The 14,118-nt window shown below is 40.7% G+C and overlaps 2 non-coding genes across 2 annotated transcripts; one reads left to right on the top strand and one right to left on the bottom strand.

Annotated features, from left to right (window-relative positions):
* The first annotated feature begins 10,962 nt into the window (after positions 1 to 10,962).
* Positions 10,963 to 11,045, top strand: trnal-cag. Its single transcript has one exon. It is a non-coding gene; the product is annotated as a tRNA-Leu (tRNA).
* Positions 11,046 to 14,016: 2,971 nt separating this feature from the next.
* On the bottom strand, positions 14,017 to 14,089 carry trnat-ugu. Its single transcript has one exon. It is a non-coding gene; the product is annotated as a tRNA-Thr (tRNA).
* Positions 14,090 to 14,118: the final 29 nt, after the last annotated feature.

The following is a 14,118-nucleotide window of genomic DNA, read 5'->3' as shown; positions in this document are numbered from 1 at the left end:
ATGCTCTTCTTGACGCAACCAGGTTTCAAACCTCGGTCCCCCGTTTCAAAGATGTAGACTTGTGCTGCGTTAAGACCAAACACTCTCTGAGCGTCAAAAAGGCGTCCAACAGCTCAACTTGGACGTCTGTGCACATAAAAGTCAGATGAGCCTCAACACTCGGATGGCGTATCTGGCAAAGTCGCACCCATTGGGTGGACCTACCCTGTTCTTTTCCTCTGCCGGACTCTTTGAAGAATTGCAGAGGAAATCGAGAAAGTAGCTTGTCTTTATTTAGTGAAAAAAGCTAGAGAACATCGCCTATCTGCCGTATCTGAATTCACCAGGATATTCAGAGGTGTTTTGAGTTCGATGAGTTTCACCACCTCCTTCAGGAGCTGCGTGTAGACGAGGATCGCTTTCAGCGCTATTTACATTTCACCTGAGCCCAGTTTAAATGACCTGCTGACCGGCGTTGGTGCCCGCCTTTCCCAGCAGGACACCAACTACAGGTGCCCCATTTCAGCTGAAGAGCATCTGTCCATACGTTAGTGGGCATCATTCAGGAGACTTGATGTTAACATTTATCCGTGATAAGAGGTATATTTGTCACATAGCGGGATCTCTCTGATTGGTTGCTGCTCTGCATCCAGATGCAAAAGTCCTGATTTTCCAACTCTGGGGTCGGCTGCTCAAGAGGAGCTTATCGTGCTTCAAGCCAAACACGTAGCACGGAATACACGATAAGATTTAAAATATGCAGTGCAAGAGGCACGTCCACCATAGACTTTGCGTGTAAACCTGATGCCCTTGATGCTCAGAGCGCGTTCGGTCTGAACGCCTCATTAGCCCACCACACGACAGAGAGCCACACCAAAGAGCTCTATAGTTGGCATAATCTGGTATGTAGAGTGCATTCACTGATCAGTAAAAGACTGAATCTTTGGGTCTCTGACCATCTAATCATCACAAATACCTAGCAAAGAATTGTCCAAACCAGCCAATGTTTTTGGTCCATCTGTAAAAAAACACAATTTAGTGAGAGCTCTATTGTGATAAGAAAATAAGTGTACCTCCCAAACTACTCCTTGTTTGTTCCTTTGAATGTGCTTTGATGACAGACCACAAAGAGGGACGCCAAAGAAAGGTTCCAGGTTAACGTTGCTAGGTTTATCCACTATATGCAGAACTGATGGAAATGGCAAAGATTTGCAATCTGTAAGAAAAAACAGTTTGTGGTTTTTGTGAGTTAGTGCCCACACTGATGAGGAGTAATCAGAATGAGCCTGTAATCTTTCCAGTCGAAGCTACATTTTCCACATGCAACAGATGCTGGAAATAACAGGAGCCGCTTAGATATTGCATCTCTCACAAACTCGCAGGCTCGAAAGGCGGCCATTAGTCTCATCAATTTCATCAGACGCTTGGGCATTTCCTTCACAGGCCGGCTGATGACGAACGCAAGTCGCTGATCATACACATCTCCTGCATAAAACAACGAGCCACGGCCTTGCATTTATCGAGAACAGGTTGTTGGTGATTCATAAAAGGGACAAATGTTTCACAAACGTGACAAATAGATGTGGTCAAACCACCATTCATGTGGTTCCTAAATTGAGCCATGTCTGCCACAATGTTGTCTGCAGCTATAGCCTTTCCAGGGGATTAAATAACCTTGAGATTATAAGTTTAAAGGTCAGCGTAATGCAGATCCATAGGCTTAGGCAATGCAGACTACTAAATGCTCCACTTTTAGTGGGTCGTGCCATTCGTCCCTCTCTTATTGTTTACTTTAGGCCTACAAAATCAGAGGTTCGCGCATTAACGCTAAATATCCAAAGGATGGGACTAAATGTGAGCCCGTGTACATGTCCCTGTGTTAAGTTCTCACTGTCAAATGAACAACACGCTTCTTCAGTCTCTGTGTGGTTCTGAAGTTGACTACAAATAAGTGCTGAGTGAAGGAGAGCCAGACAGATGCTGACCACATTGCTGCCACAGAATAACAGATAAATAACCACAGATGTGTAGACAGAGGAGAAAGCCAGAGCAGGGGGGAAAACAGGGGAGCGGGGAGCTGGGAGACGAAGGAGGCACTTGAAAGAGAGGGCCGGTTTGGAAACACCAGGGGCCGGGAGATGTTATCTGACACACTGAACGAAGCGGGCGTTTTACGGACAGATGCGTTTAAAAAGCGACCGAGTGGAAGGCATGTGCGTCTTGTCACCTTGCGAGAACGCTGCGGTTTCCTGGAAGTTTAAAGCCGTTTAGCTGGAATGGGTCTGGCTAAGTAACAGATCGAAAAAAAAAAAACGGAGCTATGAGTCAAACTTTCTAATACAGGCTCTGTTGCGGGCCCTCGTTTTCGATGGTTATGTGATTCACCTCTGTAGCTGAGCGCTGGTGGCTCGGGCCTGGTGCCAGCCTTCGGCGGTTACAGATATGTTTACTTTTGTAGGCTGGCAGGAACACGAGATTTCCTCTGGGTGCGCTGCGGCTGGCTGACCTGCAAACAGCTCGGCCCTCAGAGGGCCTCCCTGCTCCTGTTGCGAGCTGCCGCGACCCCTCCCAACCCCCAACGGCGAGCGCTCGCACGGCGGGTTAACGCCGCACAAACAAATACAATTTAACGCTGACCTGCAAAGAGTTTTTGAAGTCATGTAAGGCGGCCATTATGGACACGCTGACAGGGCGATTTGTGCGAGCACACGCAAATTCATGCGCGTGTTTTAGCAACTCTGCCGACACGGGAATGCCAAAGGGCCTTAGGATCTTATGGATTATCAGAAACTTGATTAATCCCATTCCTTAGCTGGGCTTGACACAGAAGCATGCCTTGTTCTAGGATGATCAGCAACACTAACCTTAAAGACGCTGCTTCTGTTCAAGAGATGATCAGAAAAAAAAAAAGATGATTTCCAATCTTTGCGATTGTTTTTTTCCCCCTTTTCTGACATACATAGACCAATGCGATCTACAGCAATGACATTAAAACTCATGACAGAAGGGCTGAAATAGTCTCGCTTTATACTGAGAAACAGAATCTTAGTGCAAAAAGGAAGGAAGCTGATGTCAGTTTTTCTTTGTCGTAGCAATGCTTCTTGGGATTTACCCTAAAAGCCTGCTTTTTTCCCCTTAAATGGAGGCACACTTCTAGGTAAACTGCTTTTATAGGTTGAGGCCAGAGATATTGAGATGAGATGAGACCAAACTCTGTCGTTAAAGATGACCGCACGGGGTCGCTGAACTCCAATTTATTAAACTCTGGCCTCCAATGATGTTCCCCCCCCCCAGAGATTGTGATATAATCCCATAACATCACACTGCCTCCACCAAAAGCTGTTTGGCACTGGCAGTTTATTCATGGACGCCACCCACATACAAAACTCTTCTTCTCAACCCGCGAATGCGTTTTCATTCCAAATGTGGCAACATAAACATGCTTTCCAACGGTGCAGGATAATTCATTGCAAAAAGCATTGCCACAGCGACAAAAAAAAAAATCAATTAAATACAAATCTTCTCCCTTTTTGTGGTAGTTATATCAATTTTGTAAGGTTAAACGGTCATTGGACTGGGTGTTTAGGGGGATTGGGGTAGTCTCTAATTAACTTTAGCTTTGGGAGGAAACACTTGAAGTAACCAAACCTCTGTCAACCATTTTGTGGAAAACCTTGATGTGATTTAACATCAGAATGTTCTTTACATAACTTACAAATTCTGAAAACAAATGTGAATGCCTATTAATTTAAAACGGAGCCTTTTCACTTTTTTGCCACATTATAGCCACAAACCAACATATTTCATTGTGGACTTATGTAATGGACCAAAATAACAGTTCTGTTTTTGATACAAATTTTTAAAAAGATCCAGTGGAACCAATCAGAGAATCTCATTTAACAGATATACAGAGATCACTTTTGTTCAATTTCCTTTCAGTATGAATCCCGCTGTTCTCTGAGCTGCTTCAAAGGTCTGTTGGAGAACATTAGTGGACAAAGAGCATCGCGAGGACCAAGGAACGCAGAAGACAGGTCAGGAGGAAAGATGTGGCGACGTTTAACATATCCGGCACTTTGAACATCTTTGTTGTCCTATCCGAAAAACGGAGAGTGTTGCAGCACTGAAAAGCCACAAAGGCGTGTTTGGCTTCTTCTGTACATTAGAGCCTAAATGGGAGAGAATTAATGACAGAAACAGCCGAGAGGCACCTGACGAGAGAGCAACTACTGGTAGCATTATGGTTCACAGATCCATGCTTTATGGAAAACTTTCTGGAAGACAGCAAGAAACCAGTATTTGAGAAGTTCCCTTCACAGTTTTCAAACATATAGTAAGGAGTGCCCTCTTCAGCTTAGAGCATAATTAAACTTTTTTTTGTTTGTTGCCTACATGGAAACACTATGCATGATGTTAAAAAAAACACACGCAATGCACCTCACCCTGAACACACCGTCTCCACTCTGGAACGTTTTTGGTGGCGGCTTCATGGTGTGGGGTTGCTTTTGTTTGCCAGGGACGGAGAAGCTACTCAGAGGCAATGGATAGATGGATAGAGCTAACATCTGAGCAATCCCGGAGGAAAGACGGTTAGAAGTTGTAAATATTTGAAGATGGGGCTGAGGTTAACCTTCCAGCGGGACCACAGCCCTTTACATCCAGCCATAGCTACAGGGGGAAATCAAACCATATTCCAGTGTCAGAACGGTCAAGTCAAAGTCCAGACATAAATTTCATCAAGCATATGTGGAAAGACTCGTAAAATACTGTTTACAAACACCACATCCAATCTTACGGAGGGTGGGCTATTTTCTATTGAGGAATGGGCAAAACGTTTGGTGTCTGGATGAGCAAAGCTGGCAGAGACACAACCAATGATTTGAAGCGGTAATTGCAGCGAAAGGCGGTTCTACACAGCACTGAAGGCATTGGACCTTTCAGATTTGTTTTTGCAAAAATTTGAAATCATACATCATTTCCCCTTCAGTTCCTGGTTATGCGCTACTTTGTTTTGGCGTGTCATCCAAAATCGTCTAAAATGAAATACTTTGAGGCTTTAGGGATTTTGCCAGACACAAATGGACATTTTGGGGGTATTGTGGGAAGGGAGGGGTATGTACATTCGCTTTGGGGTAAGCGAATGTCTTTAAGCCCCACCTCCGGCACAGGGGGCGGGGCTTCATTGTGTTTTGCCTGAATTTGTGCTCAAAATAACTTGCTTAAATCTGATTATGTTTAATTTAACACTAGCAAACTCTATTCCGCGCATGTGGAATCTACCAAAATGTCAAATTATTTGATATATATATATATATAATATAATTGTTAATATAATAATTATTTAAATAGTTTGTAGTTGCTGAAAGGTTATGTTCCTCCACCAGTACTGGGGGCTGCTTGAAGGCTGGGCTTAAGAGGTTGTAAGCTTCAATATCTGGTGGTCTGAATGGGATAAATTTGGAAGAGAAATTTAATTTGAATGTACATTCGCAATGGCAAATATTTATATGACGGTTATTTAAAACAGAATTGCAGGTAACATGGTGTTGCTTGTTCAGAAACCACTTTACCATCGGCCAAACCAAGTATTTGTGGACCCCAGACCTTAACAAAGAGACGTTTATGTCTAAACTTGGCAGAATGGTGTTGATATGTTCATGTAATACAAATCTGTATTTCTGATGGTGCCTGCCTGAAGTTAAGTCCTGGGTCATTAGAAGCTATTGCTTGCTGTGAGTGGAGTACTTGGTCACCTGAATCATGATGAGATGCTGATATAATCTCTTTGGAACGTGTTGGAGGACCGAGCTGTAGACACTGGGGAGTTGGAAGTGCAATCCTCCCCCCTCTGTTCAGTGATGGGTTTTCTCTTTTCACCAAGATGGCGTCTTTTACCCCTCTTTCAAACCATCTGTTCTCCCTGACCAAAATCTGGACATCATCAAAACGTGCCTTTTGTTCTTGAGGTGCACATAGACTGCTGAATCTTGCCTCGAACTGCTGCCACTCCTGTGCTGGTTTCTCCTAACCCATCCTATCCGTGACTCATCCTCTGATTAAGTGTCAAGAGTCTGATTTAACTGAAGCAACAACTGTACACTTTTATTACATTACCTTTTTAATATTCTCCAACCGTCCCATCTCCAGCTTTGGCGTTTTTCTTTGTATCAAGCAAGACCAACACTGAGGACGATAACACTAACACTCGACAGTGGACATCAATATCCTCTGAGAAGTCTGAATAACTTGCATTCTTTGGCAGAACCAGACTGTACAAACTTTTGCTTGTTTACTCGTGTCCAGAGGGAGTCTTAATTTTTCTCCAACTTGCACTCTCTGTTGATAATATAATCAAAAGACAGGCCAACACAATACCTTTTGACGTGAGGGGGGGTTGCCTGCAGATCCAGTCAGTTCTGAGGCGGCAGCCAGCCAGTCATAACAACATCAAACAGGCCCCCTTAGCCTCCAGTGCTTATACACGGAGCCAAGACCCCGGACTAGAAATATGATTGCCCCATCTTTTTAAGATAAGAATGCAGACAAGCTTAAAAGTTATTGCGGACAACATGTGCAGGTATGAGACGGCCATAAAAGCAGAGGCTGAATCGAGGTGAGCAAAATTGGAAGGAGGCGGTGGTTAGGGTCAAGAGAGGAACCTTGATATCTTGCCTAAGATCAAAATTAATGTTCCTCTTGCTTGGCAGGAAATGGGGGGAACAAACGCCTCACTGCATCACACAGGTGCACTGTAAAAGAGAACACATTGTGATGTTGTCTACACAGAGCAGTTTTCTTCCAGTCAGTTCAAGAAGAGGACAGCAAAGGCAGAATGGAACACCTACTGGTCACAATTAGCAATTACACCACCTTTGTGTGTACTGTATATATATATATATATATATATATATATAAATATATATATATATATATATATATATATATATATATACATACATATATATATATAGATATATATGTGTGTGTGTGTGTGTGTGTAAGTGATGCATTGAGCAGGAACACATGGATCAGCGAGCACTGTGTCATCATTATTTAGAACTTGAATGGGCATGTTTTAGATCAATACACAATGCATGGTACGCTGAATTTTTTTTTACAATCAAACACCTTAATTGATAAAATAAAGTCTATTAAGACAGAATTTAAAAATGTATCATTTGAAAATGTACCTCCTCAAAAGGGACAGTGTTGATGACGAGAGCTACGGGGAACCACAAGGACAGAAATAGTTATTTTGGATCTAGCGACAACTTCCCTGCCTACTCCACCATGGGCTTTTAGTTGCCTTTTGAAAATTAAGCAAATGTTCAAAAAATCCATTCACCCAAAATAATTTTGCATTTCAACGTTTATTTGCATCACCTGCTCCATTGCCTCTTTCTACGTTTCTTTTGTGAATCTGCGCAATATTCCGCTGTGACTCAGACAATTACGCTGCTTTTATTTCAGTATTCATGGACATGTGTGCAATTGCATGAGCCACAACTGGGTCTCCCAGCTTCACCAGCCGAGTGACGAGCGCGAGGGAAATTGTGCATGAAGCACATCACTCTATCTGTGGTTGCATGCTCTGGTTGACAATACCAATCCTGTTATTTTAGGTTTTGGTGGATTTCCCAGTGAAGTGATTAGTGGGGGATGAAAGCTGTTAAAAGCTGAAACTCTCCTGTGTCATATGCAATATTGACTGAGGGGAAATTTTGTGTGAAAGCTATATAGTTCTAGTTCTGAGTCACAAGCCATACAGTTACTTTAAAAAAAAACATTGAGCTGTGGTTACTGCAAAGAAACATTGTGTGTCAGATGCGAGATTCAAACCCACGTCCCCAGGGGAGCCTGCACACCTGCGCCCACCGAAGGGTGGTGCGGGTTCCGAAAGGCTTGGATGAACGTCGAACATTAGCACTAATAGCGTTTGTGGAATATTAACATAGCTCTCAACTCTCACGCATTGACCGTGTGACACACGCATTTCATCAATTGCACACGCTCACACGCATTACTTTGAAAATCTCAATCTTACAATGAAAATCTCACTCTTGAAACGCACGCGTACGGACGCTTCACGTCATGGCGGTACAATGGTTTCCGCACGTCCAGTAGTAGCGGTAACACAGCTGCAAGGACCGGCGCCGCGCAAACAAGGTTCCCTCATCCAAAGTGAAACACTTCTACGGTCCGTGTTGTGTGCGAATTAAATGGTAAGTCGGCATGTGTTATTAAAGTCCGTGTAAAATAGTGACCGTCTTGAATCGAACAACAGCACCCAGCCCCCCCCCCGTCAACAATCTCACTCTCAACAATCGTCAAAAGTTGAGAGGTATGAATATTAAGTTCATGGCCAATGGTCTTTAAGGGATGTTGAAATGAATAGCCAATCGCGTTTAGAAACAATGAATGCGTAGGCCAACGTCGTTCAGAAGCTTAGGTTGGAGTCGAGGGAGCACGTGTGTTGAAGTCTGTGGTAGACTGACGGTAAGTTCCTTGTTAATAACAGAGCAAGTCGACGTTGACAGTAGAAATGTGTCTTTTTAACGATATGGTAAGTATCTACACCTTTCTGGTAGTGCTGTATGATATTGGCATGATTATAAGATAACCTTTTACCGGACTGTTACACCGTGAAATAACACTAGCTTCACAGTCATGGCGTTTTTATTACTCCATTAAAACATTTCGAGTTGGGGTTCATGGACGTTTGGAGTAAATTTTATATATCTGTTATATTTATCTATTTATTATATTTATATAAACCTTTATTTAACCAGGAAACCATAATTGAGATTAAAATCCGTTTTCTAAAAGTGGTCGTGGCCTAGTCAGCCGACACTTGGAAATAGACGGTTAAGATAGGCTACGTTAGCGCTCTCATAAAGATTAGCTTCGCGCATACATGGTGCTTTACGGTAACAGAGCAATCCGGGATGGCCTTGCAAGCGAAAAATATAGAAATGAAGAGAGAAGGAAAAGCATAATCCTGATAAAATGTATATCTACGACAAATCTATTACTTTCACACTCATACTATAACAACAATAAATATTTAACAATGTTACTGTATATTTTTGGAATAAAATATAGTGTAACATATACAGTAAAAAGTTCCTTGTCTAATTTTCAGGAATTTATTTCTCCAAAATGCTAATTGTGCGTTCAGACCAAACACAATTCCTGGAAAATTTCCGGCTGAACGGAAGTTTTTAATGTATTATAACTTACAGGATAATTTGTTTCAAGAGAATAAACACAAATATATATTATGATAAACGGATGAACAGCCATCTAACCAATAAACATTAATTTCCTCCTGTAAAAAAGGCAAACATTTGTCAAACAGAAACCACTGAATAAATCTAATATAATGTAAATATAATGTTTTTATTATATCAGGGTCCTCACCAGGATTTTATTATCAGCGCAACGATGGACAGCTGGCGGGAAAGGTGGACAGCTGGGGGCTTTAATGTTGTGGGGGGTTATTTATAGCTGCACTGATGCACGTTCAAGAGCTTTATTGACTTTCTATGGTGCTCTCAAACATCTGTGTCATAGTGTTCCCTGTCTGATTTTTGTCTAATTTCAGCATAACTTTGACAACTTATATTTAAATGCGCTGGCGAGAACCCTGTTATAATTTTCTCTGAAACTGCTGCACTAAAATAATTCCCTAAATTTGATTCCCACACAGCTTCAGTCACTTATTCAAATCACGGAGTTAAAATGTTCAGTTTTCTAAGTTTAAAAAAAAAAATTTTTTTTTACCTTAGCCATGGCCGTAGTGAAGAGAACAACGTAATAGCTTAAAATATATATTTTTACCGCAGTGAAATTGTTTTTACAGGATTGATTTGGCATGTAGACTCTATGTTTCAGTGGAGTAGAGGATGCTTTCAGGCGCTACGTGTTCATCTTTTTTCTTCTGTTTTCCGCTTGTAATTTCAATTACATAGAATGACAATTGTCCAAAATAACATCCACCTGATTCAGTGATGCACTTCACATTTTGAAAAACCTACAAAACACTACCACTAAAAATGATGTGCATGTTGACTAATATAAATATTATTTGGTCTTTTGACTTGTTTTTTCTCCAACAATCTACAGAATATTTACTTTAGATATAATATAAGGGACGCTTTAACAAAATATGAAGAGAGTTTATTGTCACCTCTTAGCATTTTGGAGAAATAAATTCCTGAAAATTAGACAAGGAACTTTGACTATTTTATTGGATATTTTACACTGTATTTTATTTAAAAAATATACAGAAAATCTTTTGAAATATTTATTCTGGCTATGGCATGCGTGTGTGAAAGTAATAGTTTTGTCATAAATACACATTTTATAAGGGTTACGCTTCTTTTCTCTTTCCTGTCTTTTTCGCCTGCAAGGTCACCCCTAGCACTATGTTACCGTAATGTACCATGTATGTGCGAAGCTAATCTTAACGAGAGAAGTAAGGTAAACTGTGTCGGCTCACTTGACAACAGTCAATAACGCAATTGAGTAGTAAGTCAACTAATTTCATGTACTGGGACAACTACAGGGAGTTAAGCGTACATATTTTGCATTATTTTATCAAAAAAATCTAGCAGTAATGGTTGTAATTGTGCTTAAGGTTAGAAACGGATTATTTTTTATAAGTAAATATCCTGTTTAAACAAACACAAGGTTGTTGCTGTCAAAAGTACAACCATAAATGTGTTCAACTTAACACTTTTGCTAAAATCATTTGAAAAGTCGCCTATTTGCTTGTTGTTTGAGTCAACGATGACTTAGTTTAATTTTAAAAGGGCTACGCCACCTAGTGGACATTAAATACATAGCAGCTACAGGATAGGGAAATGTTATGACTTATTTTGCCGTAGCTCTAAGACATTTCCCATATTCTTTAGGAATATGAATCCATAACGCACGTGATGCGTGTTTATCATTACAATTCGGTTGTAATGGTTTCCAGTTGTCAGGATGGCCGAGCGGTCTAAGGCGCTGCGTTCAGGTCGCAGTCTCCCCTGGAGGCGTGGGTTCGAATCCCACTTCTGACATCAACATTTTTATTTACAGAAAAGAAAGCTATTTTATTACCTTTTAATATATGAGCCTTCATTTAGAACAGGATTTTGAACAAGCCAAAATGTACATTTAAAGATATTCAAAATATGCCTTCTCTGTGTGTTTAGAAATAATATGACTGTGCTAATTCTCAGTTATCCGGGTCATTCCAACAGCAAACAAGCTTAAATCGGAGGCAGCCTGACTTTCGTGTTGCCTCCGATTTAACCCTGTTTGCTGTTAGAAAGAATCGTTAAAAACTAATTTTAGATAGGCTTTCTATCAAATTTTTCGAGGCATTCTGGATGAGTAGATAAATAAAAATGGGAAATAATATTTTAAGAAAACCCCAACTCAAACAGCCTCTTTCTGTATCCGTGTGCCGTGGAACCTTTCTGTACACATTATGCCAGCCTCGCACACAGTGCACTCCGCCACCCGTTTGTCCGGGCCGGTATGACGGACATTTATTTTGCTGTTGGTCTGTGAAGCTGCTCTTGTGTTTTGACTTGTTGTAAACGGCAGCTGTCCGCTACCCTGCTGCTCCATCCATGAGAAGAACAACACACAAGGCAGCAGGTCGGAGATGACGTCACACGGAAGAAAAGCTGCAGTATTCCATGCATTCTACCAATGATTACTCATTTCATCATATTTTCTAAGCCTTATAAAGACGTTTATAAGGCTTTTGAGACCGTAGAGCACGACTTTATGTTTAAAACAACTGAGGGAATTGGATTTGGTAGGACAGGCGTCCCATTACTGACTCATCTCATGTGCGTATCTCCCATCTACTTACGTAAAAGTAGCTCATTAAAGGGTGTTTCTATCGCACATAGATGAATTATAATTAGTCAATTGTTATCCTCTTCTAAAACTAAAGAAAGTGTAATTTCCTCTTAAAGACTGCAACGATACTTCAAAAAAGCAGCTTCAAAAAGTTCTATCTCTAACAGGATGGTTATTATTAACAAAGGCAGAAGGATTGTCTTTTTTTACTGTCCATTAACAAGTCTCTACCGCCATAGATGAGTTACTATCCAGTTTTATATGGAAAAACAAAACACCTTATGTGAAGAAAATCTGTTATTATGGACACTTTTACTTTCCTTGACGTTACTGACCTCAACACTACCTTTAAACTTAAATGGATAAAGCAGTTTTTGCATAACCCTAAGTGGAACTTTTTACGCAAATACATTTTCTCTGCCATTGGAGGCCTTGAATATGTAAATTTATATTATTATAAAATAGAGGAGCTTCCCCTGTGGTTATGGGATTATCATAGTGCTGCTGGCGTGGCCGCTAATTTATAAGCACAACTTTGCCCCACTAAGGAGTACTAAGAAACCTTTTGACCCCCCCAGTGACAGCAGTGGCAGTGACAGCATATTATTTTCTATCACATCCTAAAAAATTTATAAATAAAAAAAAAAGCCTGTTGCTACATTAGGTCTTTATTTCAAGCAGATATTGCCACCACCTCATCTGTTTATTAATCTGATTATTGATCTGGTAAATTGGGTTAATGTGTGGAACTCGACTTTTAGGCACGTGCTTACAAACAAAGTGAGGGAACTGTCATGTAAACCAGCTGTTAGATATTACCCTGCCAAGCAGTACATGTTGAAATTTAAGATGTGTGAACTGGTCCCTGTGGAAGTCTGAACAGCTTAAACTGTCTAAATACACCAGTGTTCTGCCTCACGGCTCACTACTGCCACCTTCTGGCAAGAAGTATTCCTGTCTGTCCAGATGAAGATTGACATATATACGTCTCAGTTGGAACAGTTTACTGATTGGTGTCCATTATCTTAAAGATAAAAAACAAACAAATAAACAAAAAACAAAGAAAGAACACTATATTATAGATATCTCTGGAAAAAAAATACCACATTGAGTTTAGTCATAATATTCCCTCTGTTCTGCCGTTTAGGTTTAGGTTCAAAAACACTTGGTTTATGTATTTTAATTAATGTTCTTTCATATGAACAGACTCCCTAGCTTCTGTTCATTTGTTTAAATGTGTATTGAATGCATTCCTGCTAATAAAACTTGGGAGGTCAATGTATGCCGATCATTTTCATTATTGTACGAACACTCCACCCCGCTGGAGGACCAGTGTTCTGGCTCTGGCTCACTACTGCCATCTTCTGGCAAGAAAGTATTCATGTCTGTTCCTGGATTGTCACGTAAACTTAAGGTAAATTTCGGCTAAAAAGCCTGAAAACCTTTTTTGTCTGAGGCTCAGACTAGAAAAGTATCTTGGAGAAAAGACAAAACTTTTCAATAAAGAAGAACCTGTTCAGAGGACCATCTCAACTTTCTTTTTTTATGTTTCTACCTGAATTATTGAGATGCATCGGGACATATCTTTTAATGTTGTATACTTAGTGAATCGAGTTACTGAAATCATTTTCAAAAATTTTAGTTATTTATTGAGACGCATGTGTAGTGGTTAAATAAGGTAGAGGATCAAACGATTAACCTAATTACCTCTTATTGGCCGATTTGACTGTTTTTTGTGTTATTCTGTCTGCCATTCAAAACGGCTTAAAGGAAAGAGATGGAAACAGCGCCCCCAAAATGACGCTTGTGGCCAAATATTATATTACATCCGTAGTGGTTTAGGACTACTTTTGCAAATGGTTGAGGGTGGTTCAGCTAAATAATTAGCGATGCCGAGAGGCCCCCATAAGATAAGAATTACTTTTACTGTCCCACAATGGGGATATTCCGGCAGAAACACATAGACATATCCTGAAAAATGTGGATGTTTGGTCAGCTTTAGGCCCCGTGAGCGCGTTATTGCGTACCAAGCAACAAACATTAATTGTTCATACGACTAGCAGTTTCACAATAATGCTGCGCAATTTAAAAAGGATTTAAAAATATTAAAACTGGCAGGTGCGCGTAACGTCCCTTAGTTGTACCAATAAAAAAATAAAAAGATTTTACCCGCAAAGGCCCCAGCGAGGATCGAACTCGCGACCCCTGGTTTACAAGACCAGTGCTCTAACCACTGAGCTATGGAGCCTCTTGCGATTTTTGCGAGTAACACGTACA

The sequence above is a fragment of the Fundulus heteroclitus genome, chromosome 15 (genome assembly GCF_011125445.2).
Source record: "Fundulus heteroclitus isolate FHET01 chromosome 15, MU-UCD_Fhet_4.1, whole genome shotgun sequence".
Lineage (NCBI taxonomy): Eukaryota > Metazoa > Chordata > Actinopteri > Cyprinodontiformes > Fundulidae > Fundulus > Fundulus heteroclitus.
This window is presented reverse-complemented; position numbering and strand designations above follow the sequence as displayed.